General features: G+C 39.2%; 1 non-coding gene across 1 annotated transcript; it reads right to left on the reverse strand.

The window, feature by feature from the left end:
- Window positions 1-25137: 25137 nt before the first annotated feature.
- LOC142173961 (small nucleolar RNA R71) lies at window positions 25138-25244 on the reverse strand. The gene has a single exon (XR_012703325.1). It is a non-coding gene; the product is annotated as a small nucleolar RNA R71 (small nucleolar RNA).
- Between the last annotated feature and the right edge of the window lie 2449 nt (window positions 25245-27693).

Genomic DNA, 27693 nt, shown 5'->3' on the forward strand with positions numbered 1-27693 from the left:
AGATCAACTCTAGTCTCCAGTCCCCCAATAGTTACCACACACGACCGATACACACGGTCCATAATAATAGTATCGCCCACCGGTGTAGATACATGAACAGGTGAAACTAAGGACTCACGGGGCATATCTAGATAATGAGTAAAGTACGATGATAGATACGGATAAGTAGAACCAGGGCCAAATAATATAGATGCCTCTTTGTGGCACACTAAGACAATACATGTGATTACTACATCTGAAGCAACAACATCTGGTCTGGCAGAAAACGCATAGAATCGGGCCTGACTGCCACCTGATCGGCCTCCCCCTCTTGGGCGACCCCTAGCTGCCTGAACCCCACCCCGAGCTGGCTGGGTGGGTGGCGAAGTAACTAGTGCTGAAGTCATGGTCTGACTCCTTTGATGCACTGGACCTCCTGGGCGACGAGGACATTGCCTCCACATATGCCCGAATTCCCCACACTCAAAGCAACTCCCTGGTACTGGTGGTGGTGAGGACTGAATCGTGCCCCAAGAACCAGAATAACTGCTAGAAGCACCAGGTGCAAATGAACCCTGAACTGAAGGAGCATGGGACGAACTCTAGGCTGGAAGGGCACTGAGAAATGACTGGCCCTGGTGAGTATTATATGAACCATGGTTGGATGATGCACCACGGTGAACTGGACAACATGTATGTGCGTGTCTATAAGGACGACCCCTGCTGCGGTATAACTTACCCCCTGAAGGAATACCGCTGAAATCACCTCGTCCACGAGGCCTCTTGGCCTCCCTCTCTCCACATTCCTGACTACAGACCATATCTATCTACCGAGCAATGTCAACTTCCGCATCAAAAGTAGCACCAGATACTCTCTCCCGAGTTATAAGTAATTGCAGCTGATATGTGAGGCCATCAATGGATCTCCTAATCCTTTCCCTATCAGTGGGAACCAACCAAACTGCATGATGAGCCAACTCAAAAAATCTCATCTCGTACTGTGTCACAGACATGCCATCCTGACGTAATTGTTCAAACTGTCTACGCAGCTCCTCTCTGCAAAACTGCGGCACAAACTTCTCCAAAAATAGAACGGAGAATTCCTGCCATGTAAGTGGTACTGCACCAATCGGCCTGCGCCTCTCATAAGCCTCCCACCATCTGAAGGCAGCCCCAGAAAACTAAAAGGTAGTGAATGAGACCCCACTGGTCTCCAGAATACCCATTGTCCGAAGCATCCGCTGGCACTTATCTAGAAAACCCTGAGCATCCTCTGACTCAACACCGCTAAATGATGGAGGTCGAAGCCTCCCAAATCTCTCAAGTCTTCTCTCCTAATCATCTGCCATAACAGGGACTATTGGGGCCTGAGCAGCTACAACCGGCTGGGCTGGTAGTGCCGCCGGTATCTGAAGTCCCTGTACTACCTGATCTGGAGTACGGGCAATAGGGGTATGCGTACCTCCCCCGGCCTGAGAAGTAGCAGGTGCGGCTTGAGCCAAAATCATCTGAGCAAGGCCAGTGTAAACTGTCAATATCTAGGCCAAAGTCTCCTGAAGTTCTGGAATCTCAATGGGCACAACTGGTGCCTGAGCTGGTCCTATCGGCTCGGCTATATCTGGAATCTGCTCCTGAGCTGGAGCAACAGGTGGTACTACAGGTGCTGGTCCAACTGTGGTACGAGCTACACCTCGACCTCTACCTCGGCCCCGACCACTCGCGGCCCTAACTGGTGGCATTGGTGGCTGACCGTCCGATCCGGTAGTACGTGTCCTCACCATTTGTGAGAGAATAGAATAACAGAATCTTAGTTTTCCGGAATCAACAAGTTCTCACGATAGAATACAAGAAAGTGAAATTTTCCTAAGGGTTCGGTAGCCTCTCGAATATAAGTACAGACGTCTCCGTATCGATCCGCAAGACTCTACTAAACCTGCTCATGACTCGTGAGACCTATGTAACCTAGACTCTGATACCAACTTGTCACGACCCAAAATCTTACCCATCGTGATGGCGCCTATCTCGATACTAGGCAAGTCGACAACATTAATAACCCACAATTTCTTTTAAATACCGAAAACATAATAATTATGTTTAAGAGTAAATCCCACAAACATTAGAAATAAACACACTCAAAAAACTGGTGCCACTGAGTACATAAGCATCTATACATTACAAGTCTGGGAAACCAGGTCTATAATAATCCGAGACCAAATACAATAAACAAAAGGATAGGGAAGGAGAAACAAGGTCTCTGAAACATAGCAGTTACCTCTGAATCTCCGAAAAATCAACCGTGCGAAAGAATCAATACCCACTATGTCTGGGATCACCTGGATCTGCACACGAAGTGCAGGGTGTAGTATGAGTACAACCAACTCAGTAAGTAACAATAATAAATAAAAAATTGAAAGTAGTGACGAGCTTCACATCTAAGTCCAAATACAGTACTTTCCAACATAAAAAGGTAGGCATGTTTTCAAGTTCAACTTTTAAAACTCCACTGCAATTTCATATCAAATTTTGAATGAAACAGAAATAATATCTTTTAGAGTTTTAAAAAAAAACACTGATATATGACAACTGAAGTGGAGCAATAATGAAATTAATGCATCCTCTCAGAGTAGCAGCCACTTAGTCCTCCCATTCACTCCAACCTTAGAGTCACTCTTTCCTCCCAGTCACTCATTCCTCTCAATCACTCAGCACTCGGCACTCAGCACTCGCACTCAGTAGGTACCTGCACTCACTGGGGGTATGTACAGACTCCGGAGGGGCTCCTTCAGCCCAAGCGCTATAACAAGCCAATCATGGCATATAACAATGAAACATGCTGCGGTGTGCAACCTGATCCCATAAATATCCTCACAATCAGGCCCTCGGCCTCACTCAGTCGTCAACCTCTCCAGTCTCTCGGGCTCTCAGAAATCATGATAATCAGCCCAAACAACAATGATATGATGCATCAATAATGAACAATAGAGACTGAGATGTAATGTGCAAGTAAAACTGTGACTGAGTACAAAATAGCAATTTAGCAGATAATTCAACATGTACACGACCTCTGTAGGTCCCTGCAGTGTTAACACATGGTTGATTTATAGTTCGATTTCTCTAATACGTGGAAAATATATGGATATCAACAGATTATTCAACTACACAGTTCCATGAAATTGACCAAGTCAGAATTCTTACGGTGCACGCCCACACGCCCATCATCTAGCATGTGTGTCACCTCTCAACCAATCACATATCACAAAATTCGGGGTTTCATACCCCCAGGACCAAATTTAGAACTGTTACTTACCTCAATCCGAGCAATTCTTTATTCCAATAAGCCTTTTCCTCGTGATTCAACCTCCAAACGCCTCGAATCTTAGTCAAAATAATTTTATACAATCAACACGAGGTATAGGAATCAATTCCATATGAAAATGCTAAATTTCACAATAAAATCCGAAATTAACTCAAAAATCCATAGTGGAGACCACATCTTGGAACTCGACAAAAGTTACAAAATATAAACGCTTATTCAACCACGAGTCCAACCATACAAAAATTACTAAATTCTGACTCCGATTCGGCCTTCAAACCCTCATATCAATTTTTGCAAAATTTCTATTCTAATCCCCCAAATCATGAAATAAGTGCTGGAAATAATGTTAGATTCATGAATAACGGACCAAATCAAGTTAAGATCACTTACCTCAGTCCAATTTGTGAAGTTTGCCTCTGAAAATTGCCCAAACCGAGCTCCCCAACTATTTTTATGTCAAAAATGGCCAAAAACCCCATTTATAGAGCCTATGACGTTTTCGTGCGCCATAGGTAGCGTGGGAATGGACATAACTCTCTCATACGATGTCCGAATTTGACGATTCTTTTTGTTATGACTCCGAAATTTCAATACAAATCTAATGCTTTAATCAAAACTGAATTTGGAGCTCATTTTGTTAATGCAATACCACTTATTCTCGAAGAAACGACGTCGGAATATTCTACATTTGATGCCGAAACCTAGCAAATCAAGTTCGATTGACTTCAAAGTTTGCACACAAGTCATAAATGACATAATAGAGGTATTCCAATTTTCAAAATTGAATTCCGTCCCCGATATCAAAAAGTCAACTCCCCGATCAAACTTCCAACTTAAATGTCTATTTTAGCCATTTCAAGCCTAATTTAACTACAGACTTCCAAATAATTTTCCGGACATGCTCCTAAGTGAAAAATCACCATACAGAGCTATTGGAATCATCAAAATTCTATTCTGGGGTCATTTACACATAAGTCGACATCCGGTCACTATTTTAACCTAAGCTCTAAACCTTGGAACTAAGTATTCCAATTCATTCCAAAACCTCACCGGACCCGAACCAATCACCCCGGTGAGTCACATAACAACTGTAAAGCATAAATTGAGTAGTAAATGGGGAAACGGGGTTGTAGTACTCAAAATAACCGGCCGGGTCATTACAATAATGTCACCGAGAGTTTCTTCCAATATCCTTGGAACTACGGGGTGATCCACCCAAAAAATTTGAATATCACGAGTCTAGTTTCCAACAAATTAAACCATTTATCTATATGACATCAGAGTAGAGAGATATTCATAGTTTTGCGAGACTGTGCAGACAGTCCCTATGAGGCCCACTTAAGTCGTGATCGACGTAATTCTTTTTAAAAATTATTTGGACGTCCATTCTTTCTCATTTTTCGATCCAACTTAGTCTCCAAACTCCTCATAATCCTCTTAAACAGATTTAAAAGGTTTAAGGATGATTCCAAAGTGATTACACCATATTTCAACATCAAAAGATAGTTCTAGTAAAGAACAACACCTCTTTGAGGTTGTGTGGTAATTGAGGGTTGTTGTGTACTACACCGGCTTGGGATTTCAAGTTTAATCTACTGACTAAGGTAAGTAAATCATGTTCTTGCTTGTCATTAAGGTTAATCATGTTTTGGTTGAATTGTTTGGGTGAAAATCTACAAGATAGTAATTAACATGGCATAAGAAATTGTTATCTTTTTTGTGGCCTATGTTGAGGCTATATATATGGTTTTTTGGGGATGGAAATTGTGAGAAATAATTTGATTATATTATGGCTGTTGTTGTTAACCCTATCTGTGTGCAATTAAGTTGATTGAAGAAGAAAACATGTAAAAAATGAGATTGACGATAATGGTTAAGGTGTTAGGCGTCTGGACTATTTTTGAAGATTATTCTTATGATGTTTTGGGCTGAAAATGATATGGTAAACATAAGTATGATGTTATAGATGTTGTAGAAAGATTCATGGAAAATGAATTGGATTCAAATTATATTTTATTAATCGTAAATCGAGCTTGCCGCTCAAAATAGTTGTTGAAGTAATCGGGAAGCTTATTGTGAATTTTATTTTCGTTGTTTGGGCTGTTTGGTGACTTTAGTAACTTATGGGATGTAGTATAAACAGGGGAGGTGATGTCTATTTCTTGTAGAATATTGTTGTTGAAATATGAGAGTTACGACGCTTATATGATGACGACGAAGTCGTTTTACTCATTGTAGATGTAAGAAGATCATATTGCTCTTGGTTGGAGATTGGAGAGAAGAATGAAAAGGTATGTTAAGGCTTACACTTCCTCTCATGGCATGATCTATTTGAGCGAAATGTAAAAGAAATGCTATGCCATAACAACTCTACTCTTAGTAGGTAGAAACCTCCATATTGATTCATGATCAAATACTAGTGTCTCCAGAAAGTCTATTCCTATGATTGGTAAGTTCTATAGAGTCATGTAACGATAACAATGCCGGTCTCATAACGTTGTTCAGAGGTGTAATGACCTTACGTCACTCCAATAAGTTCATGATGTCTCTTTATGGCTCTTGCACATGCATATATATATATATATATATATATATATATATATATATATAATGATATTATGAGTTCATGTGTGGCTCCGAGAGTCATTATATTTGCATATATATGGTACGACGACACTATAGATGCCACCACCTGATCAGCTGATATATGATGATGATGATGCCCACAATGGCTTGACGGTGCTATATATATATATATTATATGATGATGGCGTTATATGCGGGTATATATTGTATTCATGCATATCATGGCCCTCAGTGGAAACACATAGCCAAGGTTAAGTTTATTATTCCTCTTTTACATTGATATCTCTCATTACATTGTTTTATCCATATCTATTTCGCGGTCCACTCTGTGACCACAGAGCTATATTCGGAGGGTCCATTTTCTGGTTTTATAACCCGACCCTATTTCGATATATAGACATTAAGGACCATTTGTAAGGTAAGAATTTGATATTTTAGAGTGAGGAAATGCTCTATAGTGAGAGGGGAGTTCGTAAGCTAATTGCTCATCTATTCTTGCTCAAAGGTTGGAGAATCCACAAGGAAAACTCACAAATTTTTCATCCAAGAGGTAAGGTTCCATACCCTAGTTTCAATTTCGAATTTGGGCTAGAAGATGGTTAATGGGGAGAGTGATTCTTGGGTGTGAGAGTGTTATTTAGGCATGCATGTACTATCAAGGTTTGTGGGAAGGTTGTTGAGCTCAAATGGGTAGACTTTGGGTTGTGGGATGAAGGAATCCACCATAGGAGGACCTTAAAATCATAATGCCCACCTAGTGTTTGATAAAATGCTCAAATGAGTTGAAACCACGAATACCCTCCTAATTTGTGTTCAATTTTGTTATGTTTATAAATAGATCGAAGTTGATAATATTTCCGAAACATTATAGGAATTTAAGGAAACTCAAAGCGAGGTATGTTGGCTTAACTTCTCTCTTATAATTGAACCCCATGATGTTCTTGTAAGTCCCGAGTTGTTCATTATAAATTGATTATTCCGAATAAGCCTTGTGTCAAAAGATATATGTTCAATATGTTTTCCAAATGTTCTTGTCATGTTATGTTACCATTTGAGAATGTGTTCAAAGTATGGGTTGCATATCTAAATGTTATGACTTCAAGTCGTGTTTCAAATGAAAGCTATTATGCCAAATTGTGTAAGAAATCTCAATGTGCTTAAGACCCTTATTTGCTCACATGTGTACTTAAAGTCTTGAGTAGAAATGCTTTGTTGTGGATGATTTGTGATGATGTTTGAAAGTGAAAGAGGTGAGCATAAAGTATGAAATACGGCCAACGTGCCAAGAATGACATTACATTTGGGGACACTAGTGCTAATGAAATGAAGAAACGTGTAAAAGGTATTGAAACGAGTTGAAAGTCCTCTATACAATAATTTTTTTTGGGAGTATCGTTAGTTACCGAGAAAGGGTAAGTTGAAATAACCTAACCCCGAAACTACACGTGCCAATGTAGGAGTGAATTATGATTATTCCTCTTAGTTAGGATAAGATTGATGTTATGAGAATATTTCCCTTTATTAGGATGAGATGATTGCTAAATAAAGGGTGATGTCGATCCACACGGCATTGTGGTGAGATGACCTAGCCAGTCGAGTCGTGATCGGACGCCATGCCGCACACATGGTGGTGATTGTGCTGGAAATTGTAATTGAAATTATGATTGTGATACACCTCCACCCGCACATATTGGGGTGAGGCGGCGGGACCGCTTTGTGTAGACTGAATGTCTTTGGGTGAAACGGCCTAGCAGATTGAGCCGTGATCTGACCCATGCTAAAATCATGGTGGTATATTGGTGCTAAAGATCTCCAAACCTAAAATATGGAAATTTACTTGAAAACTTGTCTTGTTCCTAACTTGATGTTTTGGCATTATTTGAGGCTCCCATTGATTCTATGATTGTTCTTCCTTGTGTTATTACTCGTTCTATTGAGAGTGTGTTTAGTCATACATGCTAGTACTATTCCATATGTACTAACGTCCCTTTTGCCGAGGGAGCTGCATCTTTAATGGATGCAGGTGGTTCCATAGCGGGAGGCATTGACAAATGATAGCGGTACACTTTTTCCCAGCAGATTGGTGAACCCCACTTCATTTTGGGGTCTTCTGTTTTTTGTTCCTCGTGTATTGTATTTGAGGTAGCACTATCAGAGTACTCCTTCGTATCTATTAGAGGCTCCATAGACACAATGTGGGTTGTATATTGATGTTGGGAAAGTCAAACTAGTTTTGTTATATTTGAATCACTTGTTTCACTTCTACTATGAAAGTGCATGTATTTTGAGACTTTAAAATGAAGTAACTAATGGTAATGAATTGGTATTGTATATATGATCTCCTTATTGTATAATTAATGAAAATATATCTTCTCTTTATTCATGGGTGAGTTTGGGTAGAAGGCAATCTAGCAGGCTTGATCGGCCGGGTTATCTCGGTTGAGTGCCGGTCGCGCTCCCCAAGGCCGAGGCATGATACACGCCCCTCCGGTATTGGTCATGACAAAATAACTCCGTAAGGTCGTTACACCTCCGATTATCGTTATGGAACTAACATCGTCAATATATGTTTCAATAAGAGTCAAGATCAATGCCATGAATCAGAAATACATCATGAAAGACAATGACCAACTATTTACATCTACTAAAAATATAGCCATTTAAAAGTATCATTCATTTTTTACGTTTCATTTTTTGGATCATGCCAAAAGAATGAAAGAATGTGCCTTAACATACCTTTGTCATTTACTTAACAACTCAACGTATATCTTGCCGAAAACTTCAATCTACATTAAGACAGTAAAACTTGTAGTTAATGCTATAGAAAGACTTAAAACATGCTTCTAATCTAGTAGGTCACTTATACAAAATCGGACAACATTTCCCCAGTAACTTTCACTTTATTCCATTTCTAAACAGCATTAATCAACAACCAGAAAAATATTAATAACAACATAATTCAGCTATAATTATCAATAACCAACATACAACATCATTAACAAGACTATTATCCAACAAGACGAGCAACAAGCTCGGATTGGAACCTATTCAAGCCCTTATATCCTTTCTTGATTTTAACTTCAACATACAACATAACCAATATATTACCAAACATATTCTTATAATGTTCGATCCTTATATCTATATTCAACAACACATTATTAGCCCAACAAGAGTTAATAAAAACAAGAACAGCTTTTAGGTGCTATATAACCATTCCACCCTCTAGCTTGTAATACCATCTTCATAACCAATACTTAAACAAGCATAATGTAATGACCCAGTGTTTGTGTATTGTAGCCATGTTCCCCTATTTATTGCCTCTTCTATGTTCATTTTGTGGTTATGTGACTTTCCGGGGTGGTTGGATTGATTTCAGGAAGGTTTTGGAGTGAATTAAGACACTTAGTCCCAAAGTTGGAAGCTTAAGTTGAAAGAGTGGATCAGAGTTTGACTTTTGTGTAGACGACCCCAGAATAGTATTTTGATGATTCCAATAGCTTCAGATGGTGATTTTGTGCATAGGGGTATGTTCGGAATTGGATTTGGAGATCCATAGGTTTGTTTGGTGCTTTTTGGCGAAAGTTAAAAAGTTAAAGGTTTTGAAGGTTGATAGGTTTGACCGAGAGTTGTCTTTGTTGATATCAGGCTTTGATTTTGGTTCCGGGAGTTGGAATAGGTTCGCTGTGTCATTTGGGACATGCATACAAAAATTAGGGTCATTCCGAGTTGGCTTGATGTGTTTCAACATGAGTTTTAAGAGTTGGAAGTTCATTAGTTCATTAGGCTTGAAATGGGGTGTAATTCATGATTTTGATGTTGCTTTATGTGATTTGAGGCCTCAAGTAGATTCGTGCTATGTTTTGAGATTGGCTGGAGTGATTGGACGAGGTCACGGAGCCCTCGGGTGTGTTTCAGACCATTTCTCCATGTTTTGGCATAGCTGATATTTGATGTCTATTTTTCTCCTTCGCGATCGCGAGGAGTAAGACACGTTCACAAAGTGGTGATGCATTCGTGAAGATTTGGATGGTAGTGGTCATCGCGATCACGAGAGGATGGTTGCATTTGCGTAGAAGGGTGAGTTCAAATGGGGTGTCAGGCGGTAAGCCTTCGCGATCACGATGTTGTTTCTGCGTTCGCGTAGTTCAGGAGCGTGTTGAGCTTCGCGTTCGTGACCATGGGCTCGCATTCACATAGGGTCTTTTGGAGGAGCTGGAAGTTTGTTCTTCGCGATCGCGAGGGCGTGTCCAAGATCATGAAGGGTATTCCTGGGCAGAATGTTTTAAATACTTTATTTCGAGGGTTTGGTTATTATATCACATTGTTTGTTAAAGAGCTCGGTTTTGGGCGATGTTAGAGGGGATTTTCACGATTTGGACTACGGTAGGTATTATTGACTCGAATTTGTTATTATTCCATAATTCCATGTTTGTTTTAGCATTTAAATGGTGATTTAAATTGAAGAAATTGGGGATTTTAGCAAAAACATTCCTAAAGTATAAAATGAGGATTTCAAGGTCGATTTGAGGTCAAAATTGGATGAAATTGGTATGGTTGAACTCGTAATTGAATGGGTGTTCGGAATTTATGAGTTTTACCGGGTTTTGGGGTGCAAGCCCAGGGTTGACCTTTTGGGTTGACTTTTTGATTTTGATAAAGATCGAAGCTTTATTGTTCGAAGTTTTTTCCTATGGCATGATTTGATGATATTAAGTTTTTTGTGACTAGATTCGAGTCGTGCAGAGGCCGATTCACGTGGGAAGGGATTTTTGGAGTATTGAGTGCCGCATTTTGAGGTAAGTAACATATCTAAACTTGGATTTGAGGGTATTGTCCCAGGAAACTATGTTGTATGAGAGGTATTGGGGTGACGTACATGCTAGGTGACGGGAGTGGGTATGTGCACCAAAGTGTTCATGATTAGAGTTGGCTTTTAGATTATTATGAGATTTGTTTTGCTATCATGCGTCGTTATATCCATGTTTTCTCTACTTGTAGGACTATTTGAGCTATGATTCATGTTAGAAATCATGTCTAGGCTATATGCTATTTGTTTGAGGCATGATATGGTTATTCTTGCTATTTCTAAGCTATCTTCCTTAATTGCACACATACTCTCAGTTGCGATGCTATATCCGTGTATGATATCTTTGTCTCAGTGCTTTCTTATTTTATTCCTCACATGATGTTGATGCCTCATTTGTGTTACACTGTTGAACTGAGTATTGTGAGATGTGATTATCTGAGACTTGAGCATCTAATGACTGAGCTTGGGCCATAGAGTCGATTTGGTAATAATTTTGAGGTGACACGTACGCCAAGCTCATATTGGGCTAAGTGTTATTGTTTTGGGGAGACGCTTGCACCAGGCCCCATCATTTAGGCTGTGTGATTATAATTAGCACTTGGGTAGTATCCACCCCTTCGGAGTCTGACATGCCAGTAGTGGGCGCATGCACACTATTTTATATATGTGCTTGATGATGGGCAGTTATGCCAGACACCCGTACAATGCTAAGTGTGATTATTCTTTATGGATCCATATAACATGTATATTTGACATTTAGGCATAAAGATGCATTTTCCTCATGATAGCTGGTAAATGAAATGTTATATGTGTTGGACATTAACTATCATACTTGGAAAACAATTTCTAAATTCCCGTAATGTGAATGTACTAAACATGATATCATTGAGTTATTTACTTACACTGTTTTCCCTTATATCTTTAATTTTTATTAGTTATTAATATTGGTCTCTGATTGTTTCTTCTAAGCTCGTCACTGCTTTCAGCCCAAGGTTAGTTTTGTTACTTATTGAGTACATTGGTTCGGTTGTACCTATACTACACTCTGCACTTCGTGTGCAAATCTAGGTGCTTCCGAACGAGGTGATCTCTAGAGTTCTGTTGCTACCAGTTTCTAGAAGACTACGAGGTAGCTTCTATGTCGTCCACAAACTTTGAAGTTCTCTTTCATTATTTCTGTTATTACTGTTCTACTATTCAGACAGTTGTATAAGAGGATTTGGCTTGTATTTTTACATTCAATAGTGCTCATGTACTTATTGACACTAGATCTTGGGATGGTTGTAGCGGTATTGTGGTTGTTTTAATCAGATATTTCATGATATTTCCATTGTTGAGCTTATTAAACCATGTTTATCTAAATTTGTTGTGTTTGTGTGACTGTTGGCTTGGCTAGCAAGTAAGTAGTGTTAGGTGCCGTTGCGGCTCCAGTGGGATTGGGTAGTGACGCATAACAACAACAACCACAACAAAACCAGGTTATTCTACATATTTCCCTGCCACAAGAAGTCATATACACAACCTCAAAACAGTCCAGCAAAAAGACAATAACACCTTATGTTATTTCAAGCACTAGCTTGTAGTTTTTTATTCATACAACTCAACCAACACTTGAATAAACTTAAGCACAAGCAAATAGATCATATAATTACCTTATACAACAACTACAATTCGAAATCCAAGATCCTCTTCGCTCACAACAACCCTTAATGTCACCACAACACCATAGAAGCTTTATTCCTCACCACACCTAACTTTTGATAATGAAATATGGTGTAATCACAATGGAATCTTGAACCTTTGGAATCCGTTTAGGAGGGTTAGGAGGAGCGTAGGGACAACGTTGGGTCAAAAAATGAGCAAGAATTGTAAGGCCCCGTAAAATTTCATAACCGAATTTAAGGTTTCGTGGTGTCGAGGTAGGCTTATGTGTTTGAGGATTGTAGAAATTCTTCGCGGCAAGCTTGCTCACCGCGGTACAGAGTTTTTGTGCTGAAGAATGCACTGAGAGTTTATGGAAATGCTTGGCAAGAGAAGGTGATTCTGCGGTCAAGTTTGCGACCGCAGAACAGGTTTACGGACCGCATAACCATCGCAGAGTTGAGTAGAAAGTTGTTAAATTTTGAAAGTTATTCTGCGCATATTTTGCGGTTGCATAATTCATTCTGCGACCGCATAAGTGGTCTGTAGACTGTAGAACAGTCGCAGGCCTGACTAGTGCAGCCCAGTTATGGGCATCAGCTTTGCGGTCCATTTTGCGGACCGCATACCTATTATGTGGTTCATTCTGCGATCGCAGACCTGAGTTCGGAGGGTCCATTTTTTTATTTTTATAACCCGACCCTATTTTGATAAATAGCCTTTGGGACTTATTTTGGGGCGACCAGCTGATGATTTTAGAGAGAGGTACGAGCATTTTAGAGAGAGAAGGAGGAAACCTACCATTCTAATCATCCATTCTTTCCCCAATCTTCAAGAATCAAGGAAGCCAATCACAAGATCTTTATCTAAGAGGTAAGGTTCTAACCCTAGTCTTCAATTTTGAATTTGGGGTGGAAGGTGGTTAATGGAAGTATGAATCTTGGGTGCGGGAGTGTTATTTATGTATGCATGTACTATCAAGGGTTGTGGAAAGATCATTGAACTAGTATGGGTGAAATCTTGGTGATGAGTGGGTTGTGGGGTGAAGAAAATCTTGTAGAAGGACCTTGTAGAAAATTTGCACACCTAGTGCTTGATGAAATGCCTAAGGGAGATGAAACCATGAATCTCTCCCTAATTATGGTTCAATTTTGTTATATCTCTAGATGATTAGAATTGCTAGAAGTGTTGGGACGTTGTTTTAATCTAAGGAAAGCTCAAGAAAGGTATGTTGGCTAAACTTCTCTCCTAGAATTGAATCCCATGATGTTCTTGTAAGTCCCGAGTTATCCATCTAAATTAGCTATTCCAAATAAGCTTTGTGTTGAAAGGTATATGTTCAAAATGTGTTCCGGATGCTCTTATCATATGATGTTATCCTTCGGGAATGTGTTCAAAGCATGAGTTGGGTAAAAAATGTTATGACTCCAAGTAGTGTTTCAAGTGAAGGCTATTATGCCAAATTGTGTAAGAAGTCTCAATGTGCTTAAGACTTTTAATTGCTCATAGGTGTATTGTGTAAGTAAACACTGTGAACGGTCTATGAAACGCACAAGTGTATTGTGTAAGTAAACACTGTGTTGTCTATGAAACGCACAAGTGTATTGTGTAAGTAAACATTGTGAACGGTCTATGAAACGCACAGGTGTATTGTATAGGTGACACTGTGAACGGTCTATGAAACGCGCAGGTGTATTGTGTAAGTAAACAATGTGAACGGTCTATGAAATGCACAGGTGTAATGTATAGGTGTAAGATAAGAGAGGGATATGGACGGTCTAGTGAGACGCATTGTTAACACAGAAATTAGGTGCCACTTTCATTGGCCTTGTTTGTACATGTTGTTTCAATTACTTTATATTATGTATTCCACGCATAGTTCATATGGCTCAGTTAATCCTAAATAAAGTTTAAAATGATATAAGCATAACGAGACTTGAAATGTGAATCTATGGGATATTTCGTAGTTTTTGATGTACTTCGTATGCCTCTTATTTGAATTACCATGATTTTATATATTGTTCTGTTTGCCTTACGTGCGAGTACTATTCCACATGTACTCACGTCCCTTTTGCCGGGGGAGCTGCATCTTTTAATAGATATTAGTATACTTCTACAAGATGATATGGATCTTCTGCGTAGCAGATTATGGCGAGCTCGCTACAATTACAGTGGGTATTCGAGTCTAGTTGGCTTTATGTACTTAGGTATCTATTGTCATAGAAGCTCCATCTACACTGTGGGTCATGTACTTAAGTTTTGAGTTTCGTCATGTATTTATGTTCAAAGATATTTATGAAGCTATGTACCCATCACGAGAGAAAAAGAAAAAAAAACTTTATGGGCCATTGAGCCAAATGTATTCAATATGAAAGTCAAGATCTAATTATGTTTTGATAAAACATGCATGAGTTATGATGTGAGGTTGATGTAACGTAGGCTTGCTCGATTGGGTTCACTCGGTTGAGCGCCGGTCATGCTCCTCAAGTTCGGGGCGTGACAAGAATGGTCATCCAAATCGCTTTTAAAATAAAGTAGGCCGACCACCTTCTAAGTGGTCCCCATAGGGGCTGCCTACGCAGTCTCGCAAAAATGCAAATATATCTCTCTACTCTAATGTTGTATTGTGATGACCTGATAGGTCATTTGAAGTACTAACCTTAATTTCCATGTTTCAAGACCTTTTTAGATTCATTTGATGTTTATTGGTTTGCGTGCATGGTCCGTGTCAATTTTCGAAAAACTTTTATGTAAAACTTTGAAGAAAAAGTGATTTTTGACTTAAAATGAGGGTAGAGTTGACCACAATCAACATTTTTGGTAAACAATCTCGGATCGGTGTTTTGATGATTCCGGTAGGTTTGTATGATATTTTTGGACTTGTACACATGTTTGGTTGGAGTCCCGAGTGACCCGAGCATGTTTTGGTGCATTATGTGACAACAACAACAACAAAAACCCAGTGGAATCCCACAAATGGGGTCTGGGAAGGGTAGTTTGTACGCAAGCCTTACCCTTACTCCGTAGGAGTAGAGAAGCTGTTTCCGATAGATTCCCGACTCAAGGAGATGAAAAGAGACAGTGGAGCAGTAATAGCAGAGAAAGCAAGAAAGATAACATCAGCAACGTAATAACCAAAAAATAGAGAGAAAATCAATAACAATAAGCAGTAACAATGGCACAATACTAGAGACACAATAGAGTAATATAGATACAATAAGATCCACTAGTATCCTAAGATACTATACTATCGGACTAGCCTCATACGACCTAACCCGCAGCCCTAAAGAAGTAATATGGACACAATTGAAGCCACTAACAACCTATGACAAAACACAAGCTAGTCTCCTACCTCCTAACCTACAATCTTAAATGCTCGCCCTCCACAACTTCCTATCAAGGGCCATGTCCTTGGAAATCTGAAGCCGCACCAAGTCCTGCCTGATCACCTCTCTCCAATATTTCTTTGGTCGTCTTCTACCTTTTCTCACACTCGTCAAGGCCAGTCGTTCACACCTCCTAACAGGGGCATCCATGCTTCTCCTCCGCACGTGCCCGAACCATCTAAGCCTAGCTTCCCACATCTTTTCTTCTGTGGGAGCCACGCGCACCTTCACCCGGATATCTTCATTCCTAATCTTATTCAGCCTAGTGTGCCCGCACATCCATCTCAACATCCTTATTTCTGCAACTTTCATCTTCTGGATATGAGAATTCTTGACTGGCCAACACTCTGCACCATACATCATGGCCGATCTGACCACCATTCTCTAGAACTTACCTTTAAGTTTCGAGGGCACCTTCTCATCACACAAGACACCAGACGCTAGCCTCCATTTCATCCACCCAACCCCTATACAGTGCATAACATCCTCATAAATCTCCCCATCCTCCTGGATAACCTTGGGAATGACTTGAGAGTCAAGCCTCACGTCTATGTTTGCTTCTCCCGAAACGCCACTAAACTTGCACTCCACGTATTCTGTCTTAGTCCTGCTCAACTTGAAACCTTTAGACTCAAGGATCTGTCTCCAAACCTCCAACCTATCATTAACACCGCCTCGCATCTCATCGATCAGAACAATATCATCGGCCAATAACATACACCATGGCACCTCCCCTTGGATATGGTATGTTAGTGCGTCTATCGCCAGGGCAAATAAGAACGGGCTGAGTGCCGATCCTTGGTGTAAACCCATAATAACCGAAAAATGCTCCGAGTTTCCCCCACTATTCTAACCCGAGTCTTAGCTCCATCATACATGTCCTTAATCACCCTAATATAAGAAATCGGAACACCTTTCACCTCCAGGCTTCTCCAAAGAACTTCCCTAGGGACCTTGTCATATGCTTTTTCTAGGTCAATAAACACCATGTGCAAACCCTTCTTCCTATCCCTGTACAGTTCAACTAACCTCTTTATAAGATGGATAACTTCCATAGTAAAACGACCAGGCATGAACCCAAACTATTTATCGGATATCGACACTGACCTCCTCACCCTCACTTCCACTACCCTCTCCCAAACTTCCATGGTATGACTTAGTAACTTTATACCCCTATAGTTTTTACAATTCTGGATATCGCCTTCGTTCTTGTACAACGGTATCATCATAATCCACCTCCATTCTTCTGGCATCTTCTTCGTCCTGAAAATAATATTAAACAACCCAGCTAGCCACTCCAATCCTGCTCAACCCACTAACCTCCATAATTTTACCGGAATCTCGTCGGGTCCGGTCGCTCTATCCCCAACGCATTTTACGTATAGCCCCCACGACCCCCTCGACCTTAATGCGCCTACAATAGCTAAAATCTCGGTGACTCTCGGAGTGCTCCGATTCCCCTAGCACAATATCTCTTTCCCTTTCGTCGTTCAACAGTTTATGAAAGTAAGTCTGTCATCTCTGTTTAATCTGAGCATTTTCCATCAACATTCTACCTTCCTCGTCCTTGATGCACCTCACTTGGTCTAGATCATGAGTCATCCTTTCTCTGTCCTTGGTCAGCTAGAATGACTTCTTGTCCCTACCTTTGTCCCCCAGTTCTTCGTACATGCGACCAAATGTTGCAGTCTTAGCCTCCGTGACCGCTAACTTCGCCACCTTCCTAGCTATCTTATATCTTTCTCTGTTCATCCACCTTTTCTCCCCATTTATACTCTCCACTAACCTCTGGTATGCCACTTTCTTTTCTTCTACCTTTCCTTGGACCTTGGCATTCCACCACCAGTCACCACTGTGACCGCCCGAGTAACCCTTCGAGACCTCTAATACTTCTCTCGCAGCCTCCCATATACAGTTCGCCGTCATTTTCCACATACCGCTCGCGTCGCCACTACTCCTCCAGGCCCCCATAGCCTATAACCTCCCCTCTAACTCTTGAGATTTATCCTTCATTAAGGCACCCCACCTAATTCTTGGACGACCCCGAACGATTGTGAAAAATGAGTTTTCAAGTTGAAATCTTGTGTTTTGATGATTGATTCTTGTTATTTGATGTTATTTTAATGATTTGAGTTAGCGAGCAAGTTTGTATAATGTTATTACACTTATGTGAATATTTGGTTTGGAGCCTGAGAGGCTCGGGTGAGTTTCGGATGCATTGCGAACTGATTTGGAACTGCTGGTGTAAGTCTATTTCTGGTGTAGTCTGAAGATCTCGCATTTGCGAGCATCGCTTTTGCGGTTAAGTGATCACATTTTACAACGAGCTAGGATTAGGGAAATTCTCATTTGCGAAGAAGGAGCCGCATTTGCAAAGGCAGGGACATTGCAATTGCGGATGGAGTCTTACATTTGCATCTCTGACAACTTGGGGGCAGCTTCGCAAAATCGAAGCTCAGTTCGCAACTGCAGAGGGAGGGACCTTCGCAAATGCGAAGGATTTTTCACATTTGCGATATTTCTGAGACACACGCACTGGTCGTAATTGCGATCAGTGGTTCATATTTGCGTACATCATAATTGTGAACAAGAGTTTGCAATTGCAATACCTGCAGCTGGGTAAATGATGGGAAAGTCGGGACTTAGCTCATTTTTCACCATTTTTCAACCCTAGACTCCATAGAGGCGATTGTTTGATAGCGTTTTCTTCCCAAATTCATTGGTAAGCACTTTTAACTACTTTTCAATCAATTTAAACTACGTTTCATGAATTCTTAACAACAAATCTATGAATCTCATGGTAGAAATTAGGGATTTTGGGTAGAATTTAGGGATTTTATAAAATTGAGATTTAGACATTAAATTGAGGTCAGATTTTGAAACAAAGCACATAACCGAGCTCGGGGTTAACGGATAATCGGGATTTAGTCCGAATCTCGGATTTTGACCAAGCTAGCCCGAGGTTGACTTTTGTTGACTTTTTAAAAATGATTAAGATTGAACAATTTTCGTTCACGGATAGTTTCCAAAGCTTATTTTGGATTGTTTGATTGATAATTGACTAGATTCAGTTGGTTTGAAGGCTTGTTCGAAAAGAAAAGCCGTGATTGATTGTGATTGTGTTGCGGAAAGAGGTAAGTATTGTGTTTAACTTTGACTTGAGGGAATTAGGACTTGTTTGGTTATTGCTACATGAATTATGTGTGGGAATGACGTATATGCGAGGTGACGAGTGTATATGCATTATCACGGGTTAAATCATGTAGGTTAGGCTATTTATCTTTATATCACCATTTATTCCATGTTATATCTCGTTACATGCTTTAATTGCTACATGCCATTACTTGTTATTTATGCCTTAATCGTTATCTATCATTTATTTGTTACCTGTTTCTGTTTATTCATTCCTTGTTGAATATCTGCTTATCTCCTACATGCCCCCCTATGCTAATTGAATATCTTCATTGTTTCATGCTTTTACTTGCCTTTATTGTCCTTACCTTATTTGTTGCACTTTATTATGCTATATCCAATCGTGTGAGTCCTTTGGCTATTCTTGCGTTAATGATTTGTAGAGGTTTGTGAATATGAGATATTGGTTGCTCTTTGTGGTACTAGTAGTTCCTTGGTGTTTTATACACTTTAGTACCTTTTGTGTTGAGATTCCAGAATTTGGTTGTGTTGAGTTGTTAGCAATAGTGAATTGATATTGGGAATGGGTTGTGCGCCGCAACATAAATGATATGATATGATAATGGATCGGGTTGCATGCCGCAACAGATATTGATATGATATTGGGATTGGGTTACACACCACAACAAATATTGAAAGGATATTGGGATCGGGTTGTGGATTGCAACAACGTATGGAGTGTTGTAACTGTTTGTAAATGTGGTGTTCTATTTCTGTACTGTGATATGAGGTTATGAGTTCATGTTATTCTGGGGCCTTCTGCTAGTTGACCTTCAGGTCCCATTCTTATGAGTTTATTCGCTATCTATATATTTTTGTTGTCTTTTATTATTATTCGTATAGGTTTATAGTGGGTGTCTTGTCATAGCCTCGTCACTACTTTGTCGAGGTTAGGCTCAACACTTACGGAGTATATAGGGTCGGTTATACTCATTCTGCACTTCTTGTGCAGATCCCCGTGTTGGTCATAGCGACTCTTAGAAGAGATTGCTCGGATTTGACTTATTCAACAGACTTGAGGTAGAGCTACACGTCGTACACACACCCTGAAGTCCCCTTCTATCTTGTTATACTGATTATCTTATTTCAGACAGTTGTATCTCATTTCAGACCATATTTGTAGTATTCTAGTTGGTCATGTACTTGTGACTCCGGATTTCTGGGATTAGTATAGACTGCATTATTTTTGTATTTTATCTTATGTATTTCAGAGTATTTCCGTTGTTAGTTATGAATATTCTGCTTTTAAAATTGTCAAAATTTGTTAATTCTTTAATTGATGTTGGCTTGCCTAGCAAGTGAATGCTAGGCGCCATCAAGGCCCCGTGGTTAGGATTTTGGGTTGTGACATGTATCGACAAACAGGTTAATTCATTGGAAACTAGACCCGTAGACCTTCAATTTGGTGGGTGGACCACCGTGTAACTCCAGGTACATTAGGAGAAAAGCTCAGTCACATTAGACCTAAATTTCAGCAAAAGTATGAACGTAACTTGCAATAACTTTTTTCGACCTTTGTTTTACAACTTTATTGGCTTCAAAACATAAAATACGAATATTATACAATTCAAATACCTTAAAACGTGATCCATTAGCATATTAAGCACTCCTAGTATAACTCCGAAAATATGGCTTATAACATCTTTTATTCGATTAACCCCGAAACCATATGGTACATACTTAACATTTGTTTAATATCATCCTTAGCCTTGTAAGGGTTTCATGACTCCTTCGGGATCACATTAGTTAACTTACAATACGAATGATGTGAAAACAATCCTAGGTGTAATATTCTCCGCCCCTAAGAATATTTGTCCTCGAATGTTGGAGTGTATAAGGGTGACATATTGATCCCTTAAGTCCTTGAATTCGGCAATGTTTCCTTTATGAATAAGATCAACTAACCCTGTTACCAACATAAAGTCCCAATCTTAGCTTATAAAATCTTATAGTAGGACAAGTCATTTAAGTACTTACGTACGAACTCACCTTATCCTTCTAATTAGGTCAAGTTTCTCTTTTAAGCTGGAGTAGATAATAACATGTAGACGTTATTTCGTCTCCTTTTTATAACTATGTGAATCTTCTCATTTATTGATCTCCATTACTTTTAAATTATCTTGTGCCTCTCTTCAATATCAAAACATTATAACCGGGTGAACGGATCCTACTTCCGAGGCCACCTTCCTTTAATATCTCCCATGGGTAGTTTGAACGTGGCCTATATATATGTCTTGATCGGCTTGTCATCCTTATACCGTTATGCCCTTCATGCACAAAATTTTCAAGAAGACTATAATCTCGTCATCATGTGTTGGCATTCGAGCTGTAATGATCTTAAGCATAGATATTCTTGAACAATGCTAAAACTTCTATTACTTAATACATTAAATAAGGTCGGACGATTCCACCTTTCACATGTGGTGAATCATATTTCCTCCCACACAATTCTTTATACAGAGACTTATGATCCTTATGATCCTCTTGCATGTAGCTAATACAATAGCTATCGTTTTGTGCTCCCTCATTAGATGGCAGTTGATTTCCCATATATTCGTAAAGCTTAAGACCTTTAATTGCATTAAACCTTCTTCGATTGTTTAACTTGTATGACTCTCTTAACCATCCATCTATGAAGTTGTATTGGGAGCAACTTAGATATCCAAGTTTTTCTTGAGAGGGTTTGCAAAAAATTTCAATAGCTGGGCACCTTTAGTGGATGGAATTAGGGTGGAGATATTATATGTCCGGACTACTTTCTCTGGCTTATCACTTCGTATAACTTTTGGCAAATCATCTAGTAAAAGTAGGTTGGATATTATTGAGCTAATTGTAGTCACCCATGTAGGATCAGACTTGCCACATTTGAACCAATTTCTTATTAATCATTCCTCGTCTCCATATTGATTATCAGATTCCTAATCACTCTGCCATGTTCTTGACATTCTATAACTCTCTTCTTTGTATCATCCTGTTTGTGTAATTCTTTGCTATCGTGGTATATCTTTGACGTTCCAAAACAAATGGGATAGAGTGGATAATGGACATTTGTCCTACTCCCACCTCACAATTTTTGTCACACTTGAACACGCCATCGGCCCTGATCTCAAAGTCTCTTCTTATTAAATTCTAGTTTGTGTCTCTTCTCCTTATTGAATCTCTTTTTTATTTTCCTAAAATGGAATCTTCTTGTCGATATTCTTTTCTCCTTGATTATAAGGTAATCCTTCTATATTATTTCTAATAAGCTTCTAGCAATCCTTTTTTCCCCCTCTGGGCTCGCTCATTTGTCAGTCACTTGTGGCATTACGAGTAAACATATTCGCTACAAAATTAGCTTTACCTTTATTTCGTCTCATCCAGAATTACTTATCCTCGTCCTTCTTACTACCGTAAATAGCCAACAGTTTCTCGTTTAGGCTCATTCTATTACATTTTGTTTGCAACTCGACTCTAGTTTCCCTCACGTTCTGGATTTCTTGTACATAAAATTCTGGATATCATCTATTGGCTTACGCCTCCATGTTACCATACATGTGTTTCATATTCCATCATGGTTATTCTGGATATAGAAGAACTGTCATCGTATACTAGCTTACTTTTATACTAACTCTTTCTACTTCTCTTATTGTCATTTCAAATCTTATCCTCAAATTCGACGTTGTTGTTTTAATTTTGGATGGTTTCTCTTCTTTAGGATGTCCTTGAAATGTTGTACTAACTCCATTATCATTGCTGACATCTCAGCTATCCCTCGAGGTTTCAACTTTATAGAGATACAACTAATTTAGAATGATTACACCAATTAGATACCCATGGTCTATCTTTAACTTCAAGAATCATAATCGATTCCCTCTCAATCCCTTATGATTGATTCGTCATTCTATCTTCATATTTCAATCTCAGCAATTTTCCTTTGGATTTATATCCCCCAACATTAACTCTTTATTCAAGTTGATATTCCTAAGTATAAAGTATCTGACCACGTCTGGCATCAATTCGTCTTCCTTCCTCGTCGTTAGTACCCATGCGTTACTTTAAAGTTGGTTCTAATCTCTTTCTCTCACAGTATTTCCATCATTTCATCGTCAACAAGGCGCACCTTTTGACCTATCACTTTATCATATCATCCCCCCCCCCAGGGAAATAAGTCGTTACTTTACACTTGATAATCTGCTTGTCCACTCCTTTTTCTCTTACCCATATTCTTAACATAACTGATCCTAGAATGACCTTTCTTCTCCCCAAGGTGATTTGAAGGAATCTCTATATATAGAGAGTCGTACATTCTCGCTGACATACTTCTATCCAATCAACTCAACTTCGATTTACGTAGCTTGTCAGGTAAATGTTTGCTAATCGTATTCAGAGTTCTTTTTCTATAATTGCTTTCCCCGTTCTATTCCTTGCTCATTCCAACATTGTATTACTAACAAGTGCAAGAATCTTTCGAACCTCTTTTCGGTGTCCTTTATTTTGGGCCCGACCCTACTTGGTATAAATACATGGAAAATCGTTAATTTTTGGACTTTTGACATACCTTGTACCTAAGGAGGCTAAGGAGGAGTTGGAAGAACATGAGCACAAGGATTTCATCATCCCTTCCTCACTCAAGACCCGAGTTTGGATTAAATTTATGTTTTCATATACTTTAATTCTATTTGTGATGAATTGCTCCATATATATGGAGTAGTTCCCTTTAGGGTTTGATGGATTTGGTGTATTGATGATTGTTTATGGATTATAACTCTAGTTTTATGTATTGAATCGTTTTGAATGATTTAATTATTGCATCTATATTCACTTGTTCATGTAATCTAGAGAGGCATAACTTGTGATATTTTTGTATTATATTGTTGGTTGAGTTAATAGATTCTTCTTAGTAATCTAAAGAGGCTAGTTGAATCATTGATTAAACCTAGTTAGGAGAATAATCAAAAGAGGTTTTCCTAAATACCAAACCATTACGCATTCTTGCATATCTGCACGTGCTTAAATTGGTTCATCTTGTAAGGTTGAGACTTAATCGAGAGAGGAGTTTCTGCCTAACGTTTGAACTAATAATTGAGTGAATTCGAGAGACACACTTAAACATTAGAAGTGAATTATCTAGAGTTAGATCCCAAATAATTATCTTGCACCTATCCTATCAAAACCCTATCTTCTCCCATTGATAACCTTATTTGCTTATTCCTTGTTTAGACTGTCATTAGTCAATAGCTTTAGATTCTTAGTTAATTTAGTTAGACATCTTATAAATATCAACGGTTGATCATCTTGGATAGCAACCAAGCTAAAAACTACGAGAATACTGGTTAAATCCAATCCCTATGGATAGGATATTATACAATACTATATTTGATTAACGGTTAATTGTGTGTTTTGCACCCATCAAATTTAAGTGTGTGTTAAATCAATAGTGTTTGAAATTGTTTGTAGTGCTAATCCAGGATTTGTTTCTTTTTATTTTATTTTTCCCTTTTACGTTTGGTGTTCTTTGATTGTGTGCAGGTTACAGGTTAAGATTGGTGCATGACTCGAGCTTCTATGAAAGAAGTGCTACCATATAAGCTAGAGATAGAGAAGCAACTACGACAGCTGAGGAAGGAAAGAAATCTCACCGAGACGTTAGAAAAGGTTGGGCAATCCTTAACCAAAGAAACTATGGTTGGAAATGGTGATGATAATGTAGATTTGGCTGCAAGAGAGGCAGCCTAACAACGAGAAAAGCTGCATTGGATTCTCAAGAAGCAGCTATTAGAGAAGCACAAATTATCAATAAAGAAGAGAGGGGTCGGAGAATTGCTCAAAATTAACCCTTGGCGGCAGACCAGTTCGGAAGTATAGCTCCCATGCCTGGGAGATCACTGGGCGATTATGCTAGACCAGCCTACAATCAAGGTTTATCAAGTGTTAGACCACCTCCAATTGCAGCTAATAATTTTGAATTGAAGCAAGGGTTGCTTCAAACCCTTCAGAATTGTTGTGTCGTCATATGGAAGATAAACGAGGATCCTGACACGCATCTACTGGACTTCGAGGAGATTATGAACACCTTTCAATACAATGGTGTGTCACAAGATGCAGTGCACTTAAAGGCATTCTCCTTCACACTCAAAGATTATGCAAAGCAATGACTTTGAAGATTACCCACGGGTTCGATTATAACATGGGAGGAGATAACCAGAAAGTTCCTTGATAAATATTTCTCCTCAGCGAAAACGGGCAAGTTTAGAAGAAAAATCCATAACTTCTTCCAGAAAGAGACCGAGACTATTTTTGAAGCATGGGAGAGGTTTAAGGAGATTGTTAGAAAGTGTCAATATAGTGGAATTGAACTCTGGATGCAACTCCAGGACTTTTGGGATTGATTAACACCGACCGTACGTAGAACATTGAGCAATGCAGCTGGAGGTCTTTTGATGAATAAGACTCCAGAGGAGATAGTTACAATTCTTGATGAGTTGTTTGAAGATGTAAATCAATAGCCCTCTGAGAGTGCTGAAAGAAGAAGATCAACTGGTGTTCACCAAGTTGATGCTAATACATCTGTGTAGGCACAAATTGATGCTATGGCTAAAGAAATAAGGAAGCTGACCTTGGCTATAATACAAAGTGAGCCTTATGCAGCCTGTGATATATGTAGAAGAGGACACCCTACTCATGAGTGTAAAGCCTCAACTGAGGAAGTGAATGTTGTGGGAAATTACAACTTTAATGCAATGGGTCAGAAGTACCCCGATTTTTCATGGAGTTCACCTGGGGGTATCGCAAATGCATGGCAACAAAACAACCCCAGATTCCAGGGACAAGGAGCTCCTAGTTTTATGAATCAGTCGAGGCTAGTTTCAGCCTCAACAACCCAATCAACATGGTCTAGAAGATCTCATGAAGGCCTTCATTGTGAAAACTGATGAAAGATTTGAAGTACATGGAGCAACAATTCGAAATTTAGAGAAGCAAGTGGTACAGATTGCAACAATATTATCTGAGAGGGTTCCAGGCACTCTCCCTGCTAATACTGAAAGAAATCCCAAAGAAACAGTGAATACTGTAACCATGAGAAGTGGGCAAGTGTTGAAAGACCCCACCCCAATCCAAAAAGATGTGATACTTGAAAAAGAAAGTGAGGACCAACTGAAAAGTGATGATGACAAAAAGAAGAAAGCCACGATGAAAGATGAGAAAAAGAAGAAGGAAGAAAAATCGAGAAGGGAGGAACATGAGGAGAGCAAGCATATGCCGGCACTACCTTTCCTTCAAAAGCTGTATAGAGAAAAGCTGGACAATTAGTTTGAGAGATTTCTGGATATGCTGAAACAAGTTCATGTAAACTTACCATTCATAGATGTTCTTTTTCAAATGCCTTCTTATGCCAAATTCTTGAAAGATATCCTTACAAAGAAGAGGAAGATAGAAGAGACCTCAGTGGTCAAGCTCATAGAGCATTGCAGCGCAATATTGCAAAATAAACTCCTACCTTGCTCTTTAGAAAATATTAATTTTGATAAGTCTTTGTGTGATTCAGGTGCCTCCATTAATATAATGCCTCTATCTATTTATAGGAAACTAGATAAGGAGATTCGAGAGATAAGGTCTGCACCAATATCTTTGTAGCTGGCAGACCAAATGACTTTTATACCCGAGGGGATAGTGGAAGATGTGTTAGTTCTTGTGGATAAGTTCGTATTTCCTGTGGATTTTATAGTGGTGAATATGGAGGAAAACAAAGAGGTTCCCCTCATCCTAGGAAGACCATTCTTAGCAAGGAGTAGAGTGATATTAGATATACACGAGAGAAAACTCATGCTTAGAGTGGGTGAGGAGACTGTGACGTTTAAGATGGATGTAGAAAAGGGGGTGCAAAAAGGAAAACCAGCTGCAAGTGTTGAATGGAAAGTGAAGGGCTTGAAAGAGAAGGCTGCGGTGAGTGAGAAAGATAAGTATGGGGTGTTACCTCAAGAAGGCTAAGAAAAAGCTGTCTGCATGGATGTGTGCATTAGTTCGGGCGCGAAGAATGGAGCCCGACTTCGACTCAGACCCTAACTAGATATTCAGGGAAGTTTTCTCTACCTTATGCTTTTTAATTGTGTGTCATGGGGACATGCCACAACTTAAAGTATGGGGTATGGGATATGTTGTATGTATGTATGTGTATTAGTATTAGTTTTTGTTTTGTTAGTTTCAGTAGTAGTTGGTGATAGAAAAAAATTTAAAAAATCATAAAAATTTTAAAAATTTTCGATTCTTCCCGTCGATGGATATCATCGACAGGTTTCTTGAGGGATTAAAGTCGAAAGAAAAAAGACAAAAATATTTTCTTTTGTTAGGTAGTGTAATAATTCCCCCTTGGTTTTTTTTGTTCCGCGGTTCTTTTCCAAGGGTTTTGTTTGAACCGAGTGTAGTTAGTTTTTATGTTTTTTAGGAGTAGGAAACCTTGTGCTATAAATTTAATTGAAGGCAATATCTCTTAACTTTATTATACCTTGATAATAGTGAGTACTTTGGTTGTGACGCTTAGGCTCAGTTTTTGACTCTTATATAAGTACCTTAATTTGTATGATCTTAACTTTGCTTAACTTCTTTGACGAGAGTGTCTTGATAGTCCAATCCTGAGTGAGTTATGTGCCATGTGTGTGTGAGGTTTCGTATATTTTGTGCATTGCATTTGATGTCTAGAACTTGCCCCGTGTGTTTGTAAAGCAAAATAGTAGTTTTATTCAGTCTTGGAAGTGATATAGGCATTTCTTTGTTGAGACAGATATGTGCTTTTACCCACCTAA

The sequence above is a fragment of the Nicotiana tabacum genome, chromosome 19, assembly GCF_000715075.1.
Source record: "Nicotiana tabacum cultivar K326 chromosome 19, ASM71507v2, whole genome shotgun sequence".
Classification (NCBI taxonomy): domain Eukaryota; kingdom Viridiplantae; phylum Streptophyta; class Magnoliopsida; order Solanales; family Solanaceae; genus Nicotiana; species Nicotiana tabacum.